The sequence below is a fragment of the Amborella trichopoda genome, chromosome 11, assembly GCF_054954075.1.
Source record: "Amborella trichopoda isolate Santa Cruz 75 chromosome 11, AtrichopodaSantaCruz75HAP2 v2.0, whole genome shotgun sequence".
Lineage (NCBI taxonomy): Eukaryota > Viridiplantae > Streptophyta > Magnoliopsida > Amborellales > Amborellaceae > Amborella > Amborella trichopoda.
In genome coordinates this window covers 32270677-32287085 of record NC_142346.1, presented here as the reverse complement: position 1 = coordinate 32287085, position 16409 = coordinate 32270677, and positions in this window count along the sequence as shown.

The window sequence follows — 16409 nt, the reverse complement described above, 5'->3', positions numbered from 1 at the left end:
AAAGCCCTGATACAACACTAATATAATGATGCTTATAAATTACTTCATAAGTATTAGTGAGTTATAAGTTATTCACTTAAAATATCTTCTCGTTATATTATAAGAAAACCAATTTCTTATGACCTTTGTACTACGTACCTGAACTCATAATTTTTAGGAAAAGTAACACTAAAGTGCTTCTCATTTTAAAAAAAAAATTAAAAATACTAAAGGTTTTGCATATTATCAGCATACCCATTCTTTCCTCTCTATTTTTTTCACTTAAAAGGGCCCCCACTTCGAATCTATCAGGTCAATGTGTAAAAAAAAGTATATTTTGTAGATCAGTTTAATAAAGAAAGTATATATTGCAATCAATATATATAAAAATGATTAGTAGAGTATATGTACTTTATGTTAAGTCTGGGTATAGTTTTAAGTTTTTGTGATTTAGTTTCTATTATTGTCATCTGTAATTTGTCTATAAAAGACAAGTTTGTATATTCATACGATTAATGGGGTTTGAGTCTCTTAAGAGAAATAAGAGACTCTTCGTATGATATCCGATTCACCTTTGTTTTGTCTATTATTGTATAGAGTCTACATTAGCTTCCTCTTGCATCCCTCTACCTTATTCATTGACTCTAACCAGTCACAATTTTCTCTAATTAGTCAGAATTTCCCATTTCCATGTCACCTTCTAATTACCCTCTGTCCTGGAATACCTGGACTCAAAGTCGTTTAAGTTTGAGACGGCTATTTGCCTGAAAACGTTCTCCATCATTTCCAGGCATTGGATGCTCCTGGTTTGTGAGCCTGAAAGACCCTCTGCCACGTTGATATGATCTATGAGCCCACTCCTCAACCACTCAGCTAGATCTTCAACAACCTGCATCTTATTCTGCCCCTCTGCGTTTTGGTCCTTTGATAACCCTCCAACCACACGAGACAGATCTGTCAAAAACCACCTCTGAAAAACCCCTTTGAAAAGCACCCACTTGTGTTAACTCTGACATCAACCATCTGAAACCCGATATGAAAAAGCCCCTTGAAAACCAGTCCAAAAAAAAAAAATCCACCCTGAGTCTGTATAAAAAGTATGTGAAAATGTGAAATCACTGTTTAAAAACTCCACCCTTAGTGTGTCTAGAAAGACTGGGTTTCTGGCTGTGGCCAAGTATGGCCTCGTACTCCCCTTAGTTTGTTTAATCAGGCAAAAGAGATTGTCATGAGATTTTCTCAAATGTCCAAAGCCAATAGCAGTTTGAAGCCTTTTTTTCTTTGATATTGGGGTCATGATCTGCTATGAGGATCCATTGGGGTTATGTTCTTCTCTTCTTGGGGCAAGCCTTTATTGTTCTTCGTTTCCATCCATTTCTTTCCCTCTTGTCTCCTCCTCCGATATTCTAAAGTTTCCCCTTCTTTGTTGCCACTTGCCAGCACATGCGTTTTGGTTTTGGCGTGTTTGTTCTCTCACTAAATCAGCCTTGTATATTAAAGTGAAGGGGCTTGTATTTTGAATAAGACAAATATATTAAAGAGGGAGGGTGGAGTCTTGGTGGTTCAATAAGTCCATTTGGTCTTGCAACTATAATACTAAGTTCTTCTACTTGCCCCAATGGAAAAGTCTAAATCCTTTCCGTTGTTATTAACAAAAAAAAAATCATGTATTATTTTTGATATTATCTTCTCTATCGGTTCTTTTCTATATGATCGATTCTATTGTTCTATTAAACCATCATGTTTGTCTATCTGCGAGCTACTGAATTCGTCTCGGAATGCATCAAGTTCTGTTGGCTCTTCCAAGTGCCATTCTGTTTTCTCAAATGTCTCGACTATATTTCTATCTTTGGAGAAGATCTGAATTTTTTGTTTGTAGCTCAAGCCTACTTTATTCAAGCAGTCTGTTTCTGAGATTTGTTGATATGTCGTTGTTGGTTAGGTGCCTCGATCTCCCCCTCCAGTTCGGGATGACCTGGTAGAGTGGTTTCGGGTTCGAGATGGACCCGGGACTTGAGATCGCTCTCTCGAAAACTGTGTAAGGAGGACGGGGGCAGGAATACCAACCCGTGAGAGATGAATTTGTTCGTGAGGTGGGATTTTCCTCACGTGGGTCCGTGACACGCTCCGACTGGCTCGCATGAGTCCTCTTAGATCACATGGAATGCCCACTGGCTTGTGGCCGGTTCGAAATCGTCTCGCTTGACTTGTTTCTTCTTTCTTGCAAACACACACATACACATTAGAATATAGACAAGTGGGTCAGAAGATCCCACCTTGTCCTTGAAAGAATGCACACAATCGTGTACATTCGAGGGGAAAATAAGGAAATGATGCCATTGGGGTCCATGTTAATTGGACAACCTTCTGGTGTCTTCTTAACAGGGGACCTACAACATCATTTCCTTGGTGGAAGAATGAGGGAAAGGGGGTGAGATGAAGAAAGTAAAAGAGGAAAGAGAAGAGACAGAATGAGGAGAGAATAGCGAGGGAATAGAGAAATGAAAAAACAACAACCAGTTTGGCTTTCACCTGGTTCTTCAAAGAAAGAGAGTAGAGAAAGAAAATATAAACGAAGGCTAGTTTGTCTTTCACCTTGCCCTTCAGAGATAAAGAAAGAAAAATATTTGCTTTTAGAGAGAGGAAGAGGAAAAGGAATAAGAAAGAGGGTGAAGGTTAGCTTGACTCTCGCTAAACCTTCCGAAGGGGGAAGAGATGAAAAGAAAGACAGAAGAAGAGAAGAGAAGAGAAGTGAGAAAAGAAAGAGAAGAGGGTGAATGTTAGTTTGGCTCTCCCTAAACCTTCCAAAGGGGGAGAAGAGACGAGATCGAAGTAAGAGGAAGAGGAAGAGAGAAGAGAAGAAAAAGAGGGAAAGGGAATGAGGAAAAGAAGGTGAAGGTTAGCTTGGCTCTCACTAAACCTTCCAAAAGGGAGAAAAGACAAAAAGAATAAGAGAAGAAGAGAAGAGAAGTGAGAAGAAGAGAGGAGAAAGTTAGAATATGGAAAGAGAGAAATGTCATGCACGGTGGTGTACCCTGCCTTGCTAGACAGAGAGAGAAAAGAGAAAAATGTCGTGCTCGACGACATACCCAGTCGTGCTAGATAGAGGGAAGAGAGAAAAGAGAGAATAAATGTCATGCACGGCGCTGAACCCTGTCATGCCAAACAGAAGAGAAAGAAGAAATATCATGCACATCCTACCGTGCCAGACAGAGGAGAGAGAAGAGAAAAGTGAAAGAGAGAGGAAAAGTTTAGCACGGCGGATAGACTGGCACGGCAGCTAGACTGGCACGGTGGCAAGACTGGCACAGCGACATGACTGACACCGCGGCTAGTCTGGCATGGCAGCTAGATGAGCACAGCAGCTAGACTGGCACCATTGCAAGACTTACACGGTGGCTAGTTTGGCATTGCAGCTAAGCGGACACAACAGCTAGACTGACACCTTGGCAAGACTGGCACAGCGGCTAGATTGGCAAGGAAACTGAGCCTGCCATACGAGAAAAGACTTAGCCTGCCATCTAGTCAAGCAAGCAAAAGGAAGAAAAAGGAGAGGAGAGAGAAAGAAGAGAGGAGAGAGAAAGAAGAGAGCAGAGAGAAATAAAAAAGAAAGAAGAGAGGAGGGAGGAAGAGAGGAGGAGAGAGAAGGAAACAGAAGAAGCGAGAGAAAGGAAAGAAGAGAGAGAAAGGAGGAAGAAGAGAAAGAAAGGAAAGAAGTAGAGTAGAGAGAGGAAAGAATAAGAGAGAGAAAGGAAAGAAGCAGAGGAGAGAGAAAGAGGAGAGGAGAGAGAAAGTTACTTGGATGGCTAAGGGTACCGCCTAAAATCTTCTCTCTCCTCTCTCTCTCTCTCTCTAAGACATGAGGCGTGCCCCTCCAAAACTCAAGCAAAAAGCTAATTTTTTATTGATCGAGATGGGGTCCTTTACATGCGAGCATCACATGCTTATATAGATTTTAAGTCCAAACATGGGCGGTTGCCCAATTCTTAACCTAATTGTTGAAAAATAGGAATTAAATGAATTAAAGAAAATTAAGAAATTAGGGGCAAAATAATGATTTTGCCCCTCACCCACAAATCCTGAAATTTCAATTAAGTCCTAGTTATGCCCAAGAACTCTTACGATCTTCCGGGATTCGTTCGAGGTCTTTCCGGTCTCCGTTTGGCCAAAAGATTATTCTTTTCTTGATCGCTCAGGAATACAATTGTTTTGATACTCATTTCGAGCCATGGATCAGACTTTTGGTCCACGATCACGTTACGAGAAAATCATGAGAAACGTGCGATCTTTGATTCAAGATTATGCTCGTTTCTCTATGTTTTTCCACAGTTTCTTCGTTATATTTTGACACGCATGTCGTCATGAGCGTTTGGCGAAGAACGTTGCTTGATTTAGTGCCCGAACGACCATTTTTCAAATTTGGTATTTTGGCTGGAATTTGGTTTCCGGTGGCCGGAATTTGGTTTCCGATGGTCGGAAATTGCATCACCTTTGACTCTGTCATGCAGCGAGTCTGACCGTCCATCAGATGCGACATTCGGCTCAAACGAAGCCTCTGACCTCGTGCTCATAGTGGATTTGGTTTTAGGCCGATCTGACATGTGAGTGCCATAATATGGTCACTCGATCGAGATGCGTTCTTGTTAGAAAATCTGAAACCCAGCCTTGAATCGCAATCTTCTCTCTTGTTTTTCTCTTGGTTCGTGCTACGACATGGGTCGTGCCATATATCAAAAAGATCGAACCGATGAGACGAACATGCTCCCAAAATTTGAGCTTGATCAGACTTGAGACGAGAGAGATAAGACCTTCCAAAGTTAAGCTTAAAATCCAAAAAAAACAGGTTTCCATTAATGGAAACTAGTTCACAAAAGGTGCACAGTAATAGCGTGTGGCCTACCCGTTTTGGGTAATTTGACCATGACTTGGTCCAAAAACATTTGATCAAGACGAAACTTGGTCTTTAGCGGATTTTAGACATTCCAGATCCAATGGTGGTGGTCCCACATCATTTAATGCTTCGATGATAGGGCTGTAGTTATAAGGTCTATTTCGAGAATAAGCCTCGAACCTGAATGACCAAGGGAAAACGCCTGCATGTCCGAAGAAACAAAAGTCTTATGTCATAGTCGTGTACATAGGAACTGGGTAAATATGCCAAACAGTCGCTATTGTCATCTTCCAAAAGAAGTGAGCCCGGGCTCAAATGGGTCAACCCAACAACGCTAAGCTCGAACCATTACGAAGTAGGACAGAGGCACGCTTTCATCGTACAGCCTCACCAGACCAGTCGACGGGCGTGGGAATTTTTGGCCCCTCCTCGATGAGTTCGTGACTCCTCCCTTGCAGCAGAAGAGTGGCCGAAACCTCAGACGCTGGCGAAGCCTCAATGACACTGTCCTCCTAACACGCAAACGTGAAAACAGGTCTGCCCTACGAAGGGAGAAGAGATGGCCTGAATTCATGGATGCCGAAATCCTCATAAAGACATCTTGGCCCTCATAGAGAATTCGACCACGCAGGAACTAAGACCAAAAGGACCCGCCAGAAAAAAACCCAAGTCAACATGACAAGCGACATGCAAAACAAATCAGAAAAGGCACATAACCCAAGGTCACAAAAGAAAACGAAATCCCTGGTCGTCGGATTCCCTTTTCTGGTGATCGCTTAGAAACCCGAAGAATATCACATACCAAAGACCAAAAAGTAAACTTAAACCTGTTGCAAAAACACTGAAAAGACCTTCCCCAGGCTCACAATCAACGCCGAAATATTCCAGATCCGAAAAGAAACCATCGAAGAGTTCATAACACTAACCGGACTCCTTCCCTCACGAAAGAGATTACTGTAGCATCATCAAAAGAGATCAAAACGATCATAAGAAAATGAACATCAAGACTATAACAATACATCGACTGAACGCACACTGCAAGTACCCGAAAAGTGCTCTTGAAGTTTGACAATGGTAACGGCCTCCTCAGGAAAGGACAAGTTTGTCATTTGCACAAAAGAGTTTAAGGGCATTTTGATCATGATACCCAATTTCAAGACTTTATTTTAATTACTTTTAATTATATTTAGGCTTAGTTTTTGACTATCCACCCTTGTTTGGTGAGAATTCTATATAAACAAGCTTAAGTCAATTGTAAAATGGGGGATTACAATTCAATAAAGAAGAGGCATTACACTTACTTTTGCTTGTCTTTTCTCTTAACCCTAGCACCCCAAAGAGAGGAGAGAGAAAAATTTTGCAAGAGAGAGAAATACCCTCAACCGCGTGGGTACGTACCTCTCTTCTCTTGAAGATACCTAACATCATAGGAACTTTCTCTTTCCCTTTAAACACGTAATACCGCACGCGTGAGAAATCGCGTAGGCGAACAAATCAAAAGACTCAAACCAACATGCGATTGCGTTTGGCCCCCTCTTTTCCCGGTCAGTTTAAATGAAACAGTGGAAACCCCTCGCTCACCTTTTCGACCATCCGAAGAGACATCATTTGAAGAAAACCAACTCAGGAGAGAAGAATTAAGATATCCATTGAAATTTAAATCTAAGAGAGGAGAAAAGAGTCGATAACGTCTGAAGAAAGTCCCTGACCAAACTGTGCTGGTGAACAGCCGGAGGGCTTTCGTAACTGATCTAAGAGTGCAGGCCGCCTAGACGTGTCCCACGAACTCACAGTGCCGAGGTGAGTAAATTGACCTTCTCTTGTTGTACAATCTCTCTCTTTATTGATAGCCTATCTGCACTCGAGAAAGCAAGCGCGCTTGCATCATCTGAACGCGTCACGCGCGTGAGCCTTCGACGGTTGTTTGAGAGAGCATGCCAGCGTGAGGATTCAAGAGAAAATCAGGCCTCGACCAACTGGCGACTCCACTGGGGACAAGCCACCCCGAAGTTGGCACGGACCGTTTTCAGACGAAAACCTTCTTCTCCTCTCTTTCTAAAATTTCAATGATTTCCCACTCTTCTTCTCTCCAAATCGGGGACTTTCTCATCCCCATATCAATGGCTCACTCCTCCACGAGTGGGTCAGTTAGTCCTGTTATCCTAGTCCAACCTAGGATGGCTCAAAGTGTAGGTATCCACGCCCCTGCTCCTTCCTCCACCATAATCCGGAGAGAACCCACGAAGGTTAACTCCAAAGGCTGTGCTACAGCCACTCTCCCACACCCTTACGACTAACACCTTGTCAGTCATAAACGTAGGGGCGGACTCCCAACCGCTCTTCCCTGCCCCTCGGTGGACCCCAACATGGCCACCTCCTCCGATGCTCGTAAAACAGGTCGGCTCGTACCATGTGCCATCGTCCCATGTTTGTCCTCCTTCGCACACACCCACGTCACAACTGGTCAGTCAACCCGGCAGTCGAGAAAGGTAGGGCCACCAAAGACTACTGCATAGCCTTCCCTCTCGAAAACCAACCCACTCCCTCAACACAAGCAAGTGAAGCGAGTGCAGACTGCCTCACAAAGAGTAAAAGCGGAACCTTCGACCACGGAAGGTCTGCTTAAGAAAAACCAATTCTACCTACTACAAGACGTGGGAGAGTTCTTGATGGATGACGGCATTGAATGTCGCATCGTCGAGGTACGTGAGGATGAGTTCAACCCACCTGATTCGCAAAACCTAGGCGGACTCGAGCAAGTTAAAGAGATATGGTACCAAGGCTGTCACACACCCATCTAAGTTGAGCAATGGCCCCAAGGGCTCCAAACACTGTGCTCTGCAAAGCCTTGTCCTCTAGGTCCCCCGGAGCCCATACTCACATGAGCTGTGAGGCAATCTCAGGCCTATATAGGATAGGCTTAGCCACTTCTGACTAGTATCCTAAACCGAAGCACTAAGAGACCCAAAATTGCCCCCCCCCCCAGCCGAGCCATCAAGTCCCAGCGAAAGGGTCGAAGTAATGGTGGTAAGCCACGAAGAAGAGGAACAAGAAAATCTGCCTGAAACCATCGAAAGTATCCTAAAAGATATCCTTGACAGGATCAAAAGATTGGAGGACACTTGTACCGCGGTGCTGCCCACCAGGAAATGAACTCTCCCCATGGACTCCAATATGATGAAAGAGAGAGGTCGTAGCCACCTCCAGCGAGCCAGGCATCTACGCAATGTGGCCCACACACCTCCTTCCAAGATCAGCATAATGCAGCCTCCCAGGCTGCATCAACAATCTTCACCCAAGAAGATGTTCAAAGAATGATCAACAAGAGCATCCAAGGCCTCCAGGTGTCAAAAACACTCGAAAGCCCCCAATACAAAAACCTTACTTGCCTTCAATTAACTAGGTCCCCTTCCCCACTGGATGCTAGAAAGGGAAATTGTCAGTTTTTGATGGAACGAGATCACCACAACAACACATAGCCCACTGCATGTCCGCATGCCAAGAATCAGCTGCGGACACCAGACTACTCGTACGAAAGTTCGTCGAAACACTCGAGGGATCCACATTCAAATGGTATCCATGGCTACCACCAAATTCAGTCCACTCTTGGGAGGAGATGGAACAACTCTTCTACAAATGCTTCTTCGAAGCCGAGTTGGAAGTCTAAACCATAGAACTCCTCACCATGACGCAAGAGCCAGATGAGTCGATGGGAAAATATATCCAGAGATGGCGTGATCTTGCCATGTGCCTGAGAAACCCCATGAGCGAAACAGAGGTAGTGCAAACATGCATAAGGAACATGAAGCAAGAAATCACCTTGCACGTCGAGGCTTTTAACCCCACCACCTTCTCCAACATGATCACCAAAGCTGCTAAGATTGAAAGCTTATTAAATCACCATGAAGGAGACAGAGCCCAAAGTTCGGGCAGCTCGTAACACCGAGGGTAACAAGCCGAATTCCCGCACCAACCAACTAAAGAATGTAATCAGTGTGGCCATCACAACCGCGCCTCTCAACGTCAAACCTGCAACTAATGCTACCCCTCTGCTAACCTTAGGCATGTCATGAGGGTTACCGACTAAAGCCCAGATGGACTCACAGCAGCAAGCCCCTCAGAAACATAACTATAATAACTTGCCGTCGCCACAAAAATATAACCAAACCAAGGAGTATAACTTCAATAAGTAGTGGGTCCCGACCCTCCTGAAAATGCTTCTCGAACAGGAGAATGTTGGTACTCCCCGTTGTAAAGAAGCTGGAACAAGCCGAACTCGTTGATAACCCCAACTACTATGCTTACCATCAGATGTTAGGACACCCAGTCCAAGATTGCATCCAGTTGAAAGAGCACATCGAGGCCCTGATCCGAAACGAAAAAATCAACCTAGAAAGCCTCAAGAAATCTTTTGAGGACCCAGAAGCCTCGCACATGGTCACAATCCATGAGGAGTCGACTAGTGACTCTCATGCAATTAAACTGCCCCCCAAGCGGTTTTCTACCATATTCGACATGATGGCCTAGCATGAGATGATAGAGCCCTACGCTCCCAAAATACAAGGAACAAACGTGGAAAAGGCCCAAAACCCTTGGCGCAAATAGCACCAATGAAATGGCCATGACTTGGCCAATTGCAGGGCATTCCGTTCCATCTTGAAAAACTACATCCAAATTAGTCAGATAGTCCTAATGGGTGAACAAAAATTACCACCACAAGAAAACCAGGAAGGGTAGACTTCCTCACAACAAGAGTCCCACCCAACTCAATCCCGACTCTCTACGAGCGGAAAGGTCTGAAGACCTAAGGCCCCAATTGGTCCCAAAGGAAAAGCATTAAAATCGCCTTAAAAAAAAAAAAAAAAAAATCATCATCACCATCGGACAAAACAGCTCTTCATTAAATATGGCCGAAGGGTTACAAAAGGGATCTGGGAGAAGCTCAAAAAGCCCATTGAAGAAAGGAAAAAAAACAAAAAAAAAAACAAGAAGAACAAGAAGAGGAGGAGAAGGAAAGTCTTGTGCTTTCAGAAAGGATTGAGAGACTCCTCAATAATCGCCTTCAGCTCCCCTACACACTGAATCATGACTTGTTTCTCTTCTCGAAGGCGAGAGATCTCTTGGGCGGTCAAATTGGCCAAGTTGGCGACTGTCGTAGAATCGGAATCCAACTCCTCGAGTTCACACGACCGCTGGTGTAACGCCTCCCAGTTGGAGTCCTGACGAGCGCTTAATGAGGTTGCTTGAGTTTGTAACTCCTCCATCTCGGCCTTCACGGTCTCGAGCTCCCCAGAAAGGCTTGCAACCTCCTCCAACAAGGAGTCCCGTTTTGAAACAAGCCGAGCCCGCTCTTGTGTGCACTGCCGCACAAGGCCTTGTTGATCGGCCAAGTCCTTCTTCAAGGTATCCAAAAGCCTCTCGAAAGACACCTGTGCTGTATCTTCACATGAAAGGGCTTCGGTTCCCAGTCACTGAGATCCTGCAACAGCTCATTGAGATGGTTGAAGATTTCTTCGTCGAGCCATGCACCCCTCAAGCGGGCCACACATTCCCTGAAAGCCTCCAACCTTACCCCAATATCCGACAAAGAACACCCCTTTAACCCTTGAAGACCTGAACAAAACATCCTCCTCACTATGAAAGCTTTGGAGCCTGAAGATGGCCGTAGAGTAGCAGAAAAGCCAATCACGTCAAGAGGAGGCACATCAAGCACAGGTCCCTGGAGACATAGGGTACTTCGAAGCAGTGCGAAACCCAAGAGGATTATTTCCCAGAGGCCCTCTCAAGGCAAGTGAATATGAGGACTGTGCCATCGGCAAACCGAAAGGACAAGCCCTCAAGGTGCTCACTTCTTCTCTTGTAGCTTCTAGAGCAGGTAGAACGGACACAACGGGGTGTGTAGGAGACGTAACACGGATGCTAGCAGCAGAAGTCAGGTCGACCTCAACCCTTGACGTGGGGTTTCTTGAGCCATGCTCTGAACCAAGTAGAGACGCGCTCTACCACCCAGGCCAACTATTAGCCGATCGCAGTACTGCTGCAGGAGTTGAAGGCGATATAGCAGGAGGAGCATCTGGAGCCCAACGAGCCCCTGACTGAGCCTGCCTTGCATGGGATGGCACTGAAGACACCGTCGTTGAAGGCAAGTCATCCTTATTTGAACAGCTCCCTCTTTCCCGAGAAGAGGGGACATGTGAAGACTCCCTCCCTCTCTTTCTATTTTTTTTTTCTCTCTCTCTCTCTCTCTCTCTCTCTCCCTATCTTCCCTCTCCTGGGAGGAGCGCTCTTGGGTTTAACAGAAGCAGGGGCCCTTGGAGCACGATTAGCTCATCCGAGCAAGCCAGAATGGGATTCACCCTCAACCCGAATAGGAGGAGCCGGGGTAAACCCTTCTTCACGGGATGGGTCCACACCCCTTTCGCTCCGACCAAAAATCTCCTCTAGGTTGTAAAAGAAAGACCCTGTCTTTCACTTCAACGAAAGTAGCTTCACCCCGTTCTCATCCCTGCTTAACAAAAGAGGCTTGGCAGGTTCCTGCCAGTTGGCAGGATTATGATCCATACCGAAAATAACAGAGAAAGGAGGAGGGACTAAGCACCTCCCAGCCCTGCTGTCGCGTCTAGAACCATTGGCTGTTTTCTATGGGTAATCCACTTCCCAATACTCAGCATTAGGGGAATCCCACCACCACCGGTAGCTCACAATCGTGTGGCCCACATGGCCATAATGGGGAACCAAACCTGCTCTGCTCAGGAAGAAAAAGACAAGTCTCCCAAGCCATCTGTATGTCGAGGTCAGTCCAGACCTCGCGACTCGTCCCTCAGGCATGTGCAATGCCCCCTTCTTCTCATACTTCTTTGAAAAAGAAATGGTGGTGCAACATCCCTGATCTAGGCCATGCTGGCACTTAAAAATGGTGGGGGAAGTAACCCTCCAACTTCTTGCACCCTACTCCCCTGAATGGAAGGATACAACCTCAGATGCTAACGAGGTACATGGCCTATTTTGTCTCAGTAATTGTCTTATTAAGCGTGAGGCCAAAAGCGTCGATAAAAGTGTTGTCAGAGGGCCGCCAATAGGGAAAGGCCTCTCGCGCAAACGAAGAAAGATGCATCAGTCAGGAGCTCAAGAACTGCATCTGACTATTTGACCACGACCTTCATCCCAGCAATCTTCAGCATATGTGGGCATGTTACCGTTGCGAGGTTCCCATTGAGCTCGTACGCCCCGGGGAAATACGCAGAAAGCTATCCGAAGACATAATGCACCGGGAAGCTCGTAGTGAAGCGCCCCTGGAAGCCTTCACCCAAGGAGACCTCGTTGCTATTGTCCTTTGAAGGGACTTTTCCACAAGCAATAGACCCTAACCCGTGGAAGATGTTACACAAGACCGGCTAGGCCAGCATAAAGCCAGTGCCCTGGCCCATCATGCAGGCCGCATAGAATCAACCAGGCCGAATGACATAGCCCTTCACCCCCGGAAGAGAAGCAAACTTGCACAGGAAGAGGGCTAAGTAGGCAGCCAGGTACGCTCTGTCTTGGACATTCCACATCAGAGGGGCAATCGCCTTCTTCAAAGCCTTGATTGCGGCCGCCAGTTGAGACTCATCAGCCCACGAGACGCTCGAACCTACGTCTTCACCCTCTCGGTGGTTACCTTGAAAGTAATCTCGCCATGCTTCAAAATGTACCCCACCAGTTTTGGGCAATGACTCTGAGTACAATAGTTGATAAATCTCGATCAGGTCATTGAGATTCGAAGGAGCCTGCTTACCCCTAATGGGATCACCCCCAAAAATGGTCCCGTTGCTGGGGACAAACTCCTCATACTCCTTTCCCAGCAAGGGAAGACCACCCACAAAATACAAATCAAGCAAGGTGATTTTTGCTTCACCCTCCTGCAAAGCCAACTATTGGTATGGTAGCACCATGTCTCCAGGAGAGCCTTCATGATGTTTGAGCATTGGTCATAGTAGCTAGCTCAACATTGACATGCCACGGCTAGACCACACTCCTTCAAAGTACAGGCGAAAGAGTCCAACGTGTCCAACGTACAAGTGCTGTACCCTGCCAGGTACTGGTGCTCCCCTACAAAACAAAGAGCGCCTACAACCCACTGAAGGCCGAGCTTCGCCAACATGGGCATACTCTCGTTGGAAGGAGAATGCATGTGCAAAGCATGATAGAGAGTTATGTTATCTCTCTGAATGAGAGGTTCATCGTCGGTATCTCCATACAGGGAAAGCTTCGAGCTCTCACTTGCAAAGGTAATACAAGAAGGCCATGAGAGCTCTTAGCTAGGCTCAAGCTCTCCAAGAGAAGCTGCCCTCATCAGAGATACCCTAGTGTAGAGGTTCGACCCTAACTCATTGTCACGAGGGAGCTGGTTCACATCAAGGACCCGCACTACCAAAAAAAGAAAGAGAGAAGGGATAAAGACAACCATGCCTGCCAGACTAAGACCGACAAAAAAAGGACAAGCGGGAAGTTAAGAAGAAAAACCAAGAAAAGCCCTACCAGGAGAAGGGGCTGAATTAGTACCACCCATTATCGTCGAGAACCTATTGGTTAGGTGCCTCAATCTCGCCCTCCGGATCTGGATGATCTGGCGACACGCGTCTCCGGTCTAGGGAAACTCGAGACTTTGAGATCGCTCTCTCGGGAACCTCGCTCAAAAGCAAGGGCAGGTATACCAACCGATGAGAGAGGAATTTAAGGTGGTTCGGGACTTATTCGGGCTGGCTAGCGTGGGCACCCTCTTAGATTACGAAGAAAGCCCCCCAATCGTAGAACTGGTTTGGAATTGCCTCCCTTGGCCTGTATTCTTCTGTTTCTACAATCATACATACATGGTTAATTTTACAAGACAAATGGGCCGAAGGACCCCACCTTGTCTTTGGGTGAATGTACACAATGCGTGCACATTCAAAGGAGAAAATAGAAGAAAGGATGAGATGAGGGTTGGGAGAAGGAAGAAGAGAGAAGAAGAAGAAAAGAAAGAGACATTTGACTAGGTGACTAGCGTAGCATCGTGGCTAGATTGGCATGATGATTGACCTGACGTGGTAGTAAGACGGGCACGGTAACACGTTTCGGCACTACAGTAGTACTACTTGACGATAGAACACCAACACCAACCAACCTGGCATAATGACTAGTTCGACGTGGCAGCAAGATGGGCACGGTAACGAGACCAGCATGTTGGTAATACTGCCCGATGATGAGACTACCGTGACAGTGCTAGACTTGTTCTTTGGTCAAATAAGAGAGGAAATAAGAAGAAGAAAGAGAAAGAAGAGAGATAAGAAGAGAGAAAAGCATGGACAGTGATAAACTTCCACCATCCATGATAGAGAAAGAAGAGAGAGAGTACATGGACGACGATGGACTTCAATCGCTCATGAAAGAGGAAAGAGGAGAGAGAAAGAACATGGATGGCGATGGACGCCATCCATGATAAAGGAGAGATATTGAATGAGAAATGAATGTCATGTGCAGCGATGAGCACCGCTCTACACCACATCAGAAAAGGGAAATTTGGATAGGGGCCTGGCCCACCACTCAGGTTAAGGACCTGTTCATTGCACATATTTCCAAAAGATAAAGGAAGGCTGAGAACGTCATACTCGGCGATGAGCCTCGTTGTGCACGATTGGAGAGGAGAGAGAAAAGAAATCATAGTAAAGACAAGAAAGATAGGGAGAAGGAAAGAGGATTTTAAGAAAGAGGAAAGGAAAGTAGAGTGAGAAGAAACGAAAGAAGAGAGGCAAGGGAAAGTAAGGAGAGAAATTGGGAAAGAGCCGGAGGAGAAAGAAGGAAAGAGAGAAGAAGAATAAGGAAAGAGGAGAGAAAGAAACACGCATGGCGTTGCCATCGCCGTGTGTGTCAGAAAGAGAAGAAAACAGAAAGAGAGATCTGTGCGTGGTGTTGCCATCGCCTTGCATGTTCAGATAGAGAGAGACAAAGAGAAAGACAGAGCAGAGAGAAGAAAGTAGAGAAAGAGATTCGAGCACGGCATTGCTATCGCCGTGCAGAGAGGAGGATAGAGCTAAGAGAAGGGAGAAAGAGATTCGTGCACGGCGTTGCCATTGCCGTGCATGTTCTGATAGAGAGAGACAAAGAGAGAGAGAGAGATAGAGCTGAGAGAAGAAAGTAGAGAAAGAGATTCCTGCACGGCGTTGCCATCATCGTGCATGTTCAGACAAAGAGAGACAGAGAGAAAGACAGAGAAGAAAGTAGAGAAAGAGATTCGTGCACGGCGTTGCCATCGCCATGCATGTTCAGATAGAGAGAGACAGAGAGAAATATATAGAAGAAAGAAGAAGGGAGAAAGAAGGAGAAGACGAAGAAGAGGAAGAAAGAGAAGAAAATGCACACGGCGTTGCCATCGCCGTGTGTGTGAGATAGAGAAAATAAAATAAAGAGAGAGAGGTTTGTGTATGGCACTGTCATCACCATGCACATTCAGTCAGAGAGAAACATAGAGAAAGATTGAGAAGAAGAAGAAAAGAGATAATGGGACACACACAATGCTGCCATCACCGTGTAGGTTAGAGAAAGAGAAGGAAGAAGATAACATGCACAGCTCTACCACAACCATGTGAGTTCACAGAGAAGAAGAGAGAAAATTCAAGAAAAGAAGAAGAAAAGAAAGAGAGAGAAAAAGGAGGAGAGAGAAAATTACCTTATCGAAGGGTACCAACCCTTTTCTTCTCTCTCCTCTCTCTTTCTCCAAAATGCACCCACGAATTCAAAGAAGAAACATGAAATTTACTAATCAATTGAAAGTCTGAGGGTGAATTAGGGAGGAGCCAGCCAACCCTTTACAATTAGGTTTAGCATATGTTTTTATAGAATTGGGCCCAAATATGGGTAGATGCTTAAAAACTATCTCAATTGATGATAATTACAATTTAATTGAATTATAATAGATTCTAAAAAAGGGCGAAAAATGATTGTTTTGCCCCTACCTAACAATTCATAGAATTCCAAAATAGTCATATTGCTGCCCTCGAACATACGTGATCTTCCATAGATGATCCGGGGTTGCTCTAGTGCCCGTTTGATTAAAAGATGATTGTTTTCTTATAAGGCTCGACATGGAGATCGATTTGATACGAACTTCGAGCCATGGATCGTGTCTTTAGGCCACGATCATGCGACTTGACATTTTGATGAATCTTGAAAACTTCAGATCGATAGTGTGCTTGTTTCTTGATGTTTTTCTGTGATTTATTTACTGGATCATCTGAGTATGCCGTCACAATCGCGTAGCAATAAACGCAGCTCAATTTCATGCCGGACGAAGATTCCACAACTTTTGGGTTTTGGCTAGAACTTGGAATTCCTGCGCCGGAATTTACAGTCACTTTATTGGCTTTATGTGCAAAATCTGACCATTCATTGTGTACGGGTTTCGGACTAGAGATAGCCCTAGACCTTACGCACACGATGAAACTAGTCTTGCATCAATTCGATGTGCGAGTGCCATGATTTGGCCATTAGAGCGAGGTGTGTCGCTGCTGATTTTCCTGCCACT